Here is a 7,642-nt window from a genome sequence, read left to right on the forward strand (position 1 = left end):
TGAAACTTATGGCAGTATAGCATCTATAATGCAGTTTCTTTACTGTGTGTCAACAGTTTGGTTAGATGAACTTGACAGGGTTCAACTGTGAAAAATTTTGGACATTACTATTAAGCTACTGAGTTATTAGACTAGTCTTTGTTTTGAAGGTTAAAATATTCAGTGTGATTCAAGTCAGAACTTTTATCTCCCATCTCATTGAAAGTATCTCCTTTTCCTAAGGAGTACTTAGCTCTTCAAGGAGTCATGGTTTGCCTTTTCTATTTTTCTCCCATCTCTTCCCCACAGCTAGTTGCTGCTTCTGTTCCTCCAAGGTGGGCACCAGATGGAATAAAGTTAACATCATTCCCCTGGCTAATTTTGTTGTAATTTGATACAAGTGTAACATAAGCTGGCTTATGTCCAAATGCTGGCTCTTTTTCTCAGCAAATGATTCCGTGGCTTCTTTGAAGACTTCCCCAGTGTGGACATTAAATAGCACTGTCCTCTGGTAGGAGGGCAACACTCATAAATTGGCCTCTGTAACCTCATTCCTGGTGGATCAAACAATAAAGGATCTGCAATGCAAGAGACCCAAGTTTGATCTCTGAGTCAGGAAGATCCCCTGGAGAAGGAAATGGTAACCTATTCCAGTATTCTTGCCTGAGAATTCCATGGACAGAGGAACCTGGTGACCTATAGTCCACGGAACTGCAAAGGGTTGGACACATCTGAGCAACTAACACTTTCACATTTTCAATTTCAACCTCCTCTTTGGCCCCTCATCCGACAGAATACCTCATACAGCTTTTCTCTTACGTGTTACCTCTCCCTGACAGGAAATCATATTAGGGAACATTGAGAATGGATTCAAGCCAGTGGGGTCATATATAATATTTAACTTGGTTTTGGTAAACAATAAGAGGCTTTTGATAAGAAGCCTCTTGAAGAAATCTGAGGATTAGTTAATTTACTATAGCCTTCCACCCAATTTTATTAAAAACCCCTGCTACATGCAGCTATTTATTATAGAGCTGTTCAGAAGTAACTCAAAACAGTTCTTACAAGGTTCTCTGAAAGCTGGATGATGGTCCAGCTCTCTGAACTTTTAAATTTTACCTAAAGCACCTTGCTTGAAAGGTTTATTCATAGTAGAGAAGACAGCATTCAAGAAGTACATTTTTTCCTTTACCCTGTAGTGAACATAAGATAACAAAGTGAAAGTGAAGTCGCTCAGTCGTGTCCGACTCTTTGTGATCCCATGGACTATAGCTTACCAGGCTCCTCTATCCATGGAATTTTCCAGGCAAGAATACTGGAGTGGGTTGCCATTCCCTTACTCCAGGGGATCTTCCTGACCCAGGGATCAACCCTGGGTCTCCCGCATTGCAGGCAGACATTTTACCGTCTGAGCCAAGGGAAGCCCAAGATAACAAAAAAGTCTACCTAAATTAATGGCTGGATAAAGCACTAGTTAGGAATAAAGCCTTAAGAGCTATTCATAGAACAAATGAAAATAGTTATCTCATTAGTTGTCTGACTATTGAGGATGTTTCTAAAATAATTTAGCCAATCAACATAATTTGGTTAGTGCTGATTTCATCTATGAAATTCCACTTAAACATTCTCATGTTCCCTAAGGGGCTCCCCTGGTGGCTCACCCAGTAAAGAATCTTCCTGTAATGTAGGAGACCTGGGTTCTGTCCTTGAGTCAAGAAGATCCCCTGAAGGAAATGGCACCCCAATTCAGTATTTTTGCCTGGGAAATCCCATAGACAGAAGAGCCTAGCGGGCTGTAGTCCATGGGGTCACAAGAGTTGGACATGACTTAGTGACTAAACCACCACCACCATGCTACCTAAGATGTTAATTTTACCAATTAAAAAAAAACAAAAACATTTCTCCTCTTCCTTGTGCTAATTATCAAAGTGTCTGGTGTTGAGATGGGAACAGCCCAGGGAATCTATTCGCCAACACTGGAGTGTGGATTGTTGCCCTGAATTGGATAGGACAGCACCTGAGGTACATTCTGAAAGGGCACATAACCTTCACCTTCCTAAGCCAGTGGCCGACAGGAAACAGCTGTCACTCAACATCAACATCTTTTCTGCTTCATGGACAAGGGTAATGGCACATAGCAGCCCCCCACTGGCACAATTCTTCCATGCAGTCGTCATCCAGATGCACAAGCCCTGTTTTCTCACCAGCTGGCACAAGCATTTCAGAAAAATCAGTGAGAAGAGCTTGCACTGGTGGAACACCACCTATTTTAAAAAGGGCATGATTGCTATGCAATGAAACCTTTCTAACGTCTTGCTCCCAGTGGAATGACGAGGGTCTGCAAGCTCTCCTGGGGAAACCCATGCACTGGGACCCGTGGATCAGATGTCCTGCTGCAGTATGGTTGGCATAAGGAGTGCATTCCAGAGCTGAGATCTTTAGCAACAACCTGAGAAGCACCTGCAAACTTGGCAGCAGAAGCTCATCTGAGCCACGCAGGTACAGGGGGCCTGGATGGAGGAGCGGCCGGAACTGAGGCCTCTCGTCAAGGCCATGTTCAACGCTCAGTTTGAGAACATCTCCTGACACCTTCTACAAGTCTGCCTGCTTCTCAGTGCCTCATGCCCTTTTCCAGCCTCTTCAAGGACTGCCCTGACTGCTGGCTCAAAGACCTTCTGCCCGCAGCATTAGGTCCCTCTGGACCCACTAGTTCTGAACAGCCTGCAAGAAGCGGTCCCTCCTCCCACAAATCCCAGACAGGAAAAAATGACCCTAAGCTGAGAGTTTAAAATAATTAATGTGAACATGTCACACAGAGCTTGCCCCGGGGGTATAGTTTAAGATGCTTAAAGAATGACTTTAAGTACTTTAAGATGACTCAAACCAGCTCTGTCCCACATTGTTGACCATGATCCAGACACCTGGGCCTCTTCAGAAGGAGATTTCTGTTTCTTCTTGCTCTTAAAGCAGCTCCAGTCAGGTGCTTTCCTTTAGGGAGTCATGTGAGGTTAGGATCATGGGAGGTAGCCTTTTGGAGTCCCCCAAACTGCAGGGAAAACAGTTCAGACTAGACCAAGAACTTGGCAGGTGCCTCCAGCTCTGTGCTCATGGCCTGATACTTAGTAGACATCAATCCACAAGGCATCTTAAAGAAATGGGAATAAGACCACTTGAGCTGCCTCCTGAGAAATTTGTTTGCAGGTCAAGAAGGAATAGTTAGAACTGGATGTGGAACAACAGACTGGTTCCAAATCAGAAAAGGAGTATGTCAAGGCTGTATATTGTGACCCTGCTTATTTAACTTATATGCAGAGTACATCATGTGAAATGCCAGGCTGGATGAAGCATAAGCTGGAATCAAGATTGCTGGGAGAAATATCAATTACCTCAAATATGCAGATGGCACCACCTTTATGGAAGAAAGTGAAGAAGAACTAAAGAGCCTCTTGATGAAAGTGAAAGAGGAGAGTGAAAAAGTTGGCTTAAAGCTCAACATTCAGAAAACTAAGATCATGGCATCTGGTCCCATCACTTCTTGACAAATAGTTGGAGCAACAGTGGAAACAGTGAGAGACTTTATTTTGGGGGCTCCAAGATCACTGCAGATGGTGACTGCAGCCATGAAATTAAAAGACACTTGCTCCTTGAAAAAAAAGCTGTGACCAACCTAGACAACATATTAAAAAGCAGAAGCATTACTTTGCCAACAAAGGTCCATCTAGTCAAAGCTATAGTTTTTCCTGTTGTCATGCATGAATGTGAGAGTTGTACTACAAAGAAAGCCGAACATTGAAGAATTGATGCTTTTGAACTGTGGTGTTGAAGAAGACTCTTGAGAGTCCCTTGGACTGCAAGGAGATCCAATCATTCCATCCTAAAAGAAATCAATCCTGAATATTCATTGGAAGGACTGATGCTGAAGCTGAAACTCCAATACTTTTGCCACCTGATGCAAAGAACTAACTCATTTGAAAAGACCCTGATGTTGGAAAAGATTGAAGGTAGGAGGAAAAGGGGATGGCAGAGGATGAGATGGTTGGATGGCATCACTGATTTGATGGACATGAATTTGAGTAAGCTCCAGGAGTTGGTGATGGACAAGGAAGCCTGGTGTGGTACAGTCTATGGGATCGCAAAGAGTTGGACGCCACTGATTGACTGAACTGAACTGAACTGATTCACAAGGCTCAGCAAGTATAAGTTTCTCCTTGGTCAGAAAACTCCAGTCTCTATTAGTGGTTTTCTTGAAGCTCACTCTGGGCTTGAGATGAGGTTAAGGTTTAAGACTATAGAAGATGTGGTGGTGGGTGGGGGAAAGCTGCTCCATCCTCTTCTAAGGGGATGGGGAGGGGTGATGGGATAGTCCTTCCTAAAAAAACAAAGGGTTCTCTTTTTCCTGCCTACTCCACCTCCAGACATAAACCATGTAGCATGCCTGTATCTCACGGTCCAAACGCCATGCAGAACCTCTCTTAAGAATGTGAACGACTTGTACTATGGGTTTGGAGATGCAGATAACATTCACAATCAAATACAAACTGTCAATTATAATCCAGCAAATGGGATTTCCCTGGTGGTGCAGTGGATAAGAATCTGCCTGGCAATGCAGGGAACAGGGGTTCGATCTCTTTTCTGGGAAGATTCCACATGCAAAGGAGCAACTAAGTCTGTGTGCCACAAATACTGAGCCCATGAGCTGCAACTGCTGAATTCGCTGGACTTAAAGCCTGTGCTTCATGACAAGAGAAACCACGATGAGAAGCCCTCACACTGCAGCAGAGTAACCCCTGCTCTAGAGAAAGCCACACTAGCCGCACCAGAGAAAGTCCTCGTGCAGCAACAAAGACCCTGTGCAGCCAAAAATAAATACATACAAAGTTTAAAACAAAAAATAAATAGCATAAAGTCCGGAAAATGAACTTTATGCTCATTTAATGAGTATTTATGGAATGCCTTCTTTGTGCCACTCACCAGCCTTAGGATGTATCTAGAAAGATCCAACCTTCATTCCTCACCACCACTCAGTTATCTCTGAGAAGCGGGTGGCTGGCTTTTTACCTTTTTCTTCCACATAATTTTATACTATGGAATTTTTTTCTTATCTATAAATTTTATTTTTTAGTTTGTAAATCATTTTAAGAATGAGAGCAAAACTTATTCTGTTTCTCTTCACATATGCATTTTTAATTTATTAATATAACAATTCAATTACTGTTTTTGAAGATGCAAGATGCTAGTCATCTTTCCCGTTTGGCTTGTGAGGTTCTAGAATCAATGATTACAAGCTTTAAAGAAAGAAAAAAAAGTCATTGCTGTTCCAGTGACTTATTTTATTTAGTAAGTATAATTGGTCCTCTACAGAGCATTGATTAAACTTTAGGATGTAAAAGGTCAGATGTAGATTTATGCAAGATAAGACCACATTTTACTGCCAACTCATTCAAAAATGGCACACTACTTACCTTGTCCTTCTTTGTGTCTCTAAAAGATCTCTTTGGGATTTATAACAACCAATTAGAAATGTATATCCTAGATACAATTAGCCTCTTTTAAAAGTCACAGTCATCTGGAGGAATTAATAGTTCACTGCACACCCCCAAAATCAAATAATGAGAGATGGATCTTTTACTTAAAATTTGGAAATTGTGAGAAGTGATAAAGGGGATTTGTATCAAATACTACATAACAAAAACATAATCAAATACCTAAGAATTAGCTGTCTATCGAAATATAACAAATTACTCCAAAATCCTATTAGCTTAAAAAATTGACTTTGCTTTCTTATATTTTCTGTGGGCCAGGAATCTGAACGGGGCAACTTAAGTGTGTCTGTTCTGAGGTCTGTCACAAGGCTGCAGTCAAGCTGTTGGCTAGGATTATAGCCACTCAGCACTTAACTGGGGGAGGATCTAATTCCAAGTCACTGACATGATTGTTGGCAGGTTCTCACTGACCACGTCCAGAGTCATTAGCTCTGCTCCATATAGGTCTCTCATTTGGGTTATTCACAACACGGCAACTGACTTCCTTAAGACCAAGAGATCAGAGAGAAAGACAGGGAGACAGAGATCCCTCAAAATGGAAGCCACCATCTTTTCATAATCTAAATTTAAAAGTGACATCCTACTGTTCTACTGTAGACTATTGAATGTTTCTAAAACAACATTAAGAGGAGGAGATTATAAAAGGATGTGAGTATTAGGAGACTGAGGTCTTTAGGGGCCACATTTCAGGCTGCCTTCAACAACCTATTTTACACTCGTCCTCTCTAGCCCTGCCATCCTCACCATGCAAAGTTCATACTGTTAGCCAGAGCATCTTTTGCATTCTTCTCTTCTCTCTAGTTAGTCTAAAATTCTCTCTGTTTTTCATCGCAACATTTCTCCTCAGTTAAAACACCCATTTAACAAAAGAAAAACACATTTATTTAGTAGAATATGGATACTATTGTTTCTTAAACAGGTCCCTCGAGAAGTCTTAGTATAAATGGAACAATCCAAACTTACTATAACATTATACTTAAGATTAATTATCTCATATGACTCTATTGCAATTAAAACTTTATTATTATAAAGTACTTGTAATAGCCTCAATAATTAAATCTTTTAGGAAAGAGAAGCTGTGTTCAAATGAATTCTGTGTTATCGTTGGTTGTATTTGTAGTGAGTCTTCCCAGAAATGAACTGTGATTCTCAAGAGTTTTCTTTTTTTTTTTAAGTTAAATTTTATTCAAGCAAAAATGTGTGTTTGTTTCCAAAGTCTCTTTTTATCCCTCTTTATGTGTCTCAGTACTGGTTCATCTACAGTGAAGAGGAACACAAAGCTTTTGACATTTGGGCCAAGAACAATGTTGGTTATTAAACTCAGTCTTACCTTGGAACAAGCTGCTTCCTCAGAACACATCTTGTTATATTTTCCTTGCCTGCAGAGTCAGGAACGAATAATGCCATATAGCCTTGAGTGCTCTGTGAACAAATGATGCAAGCCTTTGAAGAGTTTTCAGAGCTTAGAGGTTTCTTTTCCTTCCCTTTTTATATTATGTTTGTTTTGTCTTGCTTTGCACCAGGTTAAATTCAAGCCCTTTCCTGAGCTTGTCCAAAAGTTTCAGAGGGAATAAAAAAGTTTCAGCGGGAATAAATGTAGTAACTCTCAGACACATTTTCAAATTCTAATGTCTGGAAACTGATTTTTTCTGATCTCTGCGAGTGAGACCAGAAATCATCTGGATTCTTTCAGCCAACTGTCTACAATAACATGACTTGACTATCCCAGAATTCTCTTGCATAGGAAAATGAAAATACAAATAACTTTATTTGATTCTTCAAGACCTTTTGGAAAATCCAGTTATCAGAACATTAGAAGACTCATCCAGCCCTCATGAAAGGACTGGAATGATAAGTAGTTAAACCAATTTCATCAAATGACTGCTTACTTCTCAAGACTTAATTCAGACACTTGGGCTTACTGTGTCCACCATCTTAAATTATTATATTATGAATTTTGCCCAATCTCAAATAGATCTTTACAGTAAAAGATCTTATCTTTCCCCCTCTTTTTCAAAATGATGGTTGATTTATAAAATTGCATTGGTTTCCAGTATACATCCAAGTGATTCAGTTATATATATATATATACACATACATATTCTATTTCTAATTCTTTT

This window comes from Capricornis sumatraensis, chromosome 3 (assembly GCF_032405125.1).
Source record: "Capricornis sumatraensis isolate serow.1 chromosome 3, serow.2, whole genome shotgun sequence".
In the NCBI taxonomy this organism is placed as follows: Eukaryota; Metazoa; Chordata; class Mammalia; order Artiodactyla; family Bovidae; genus Capricornis; species Capricornis sumatraensis.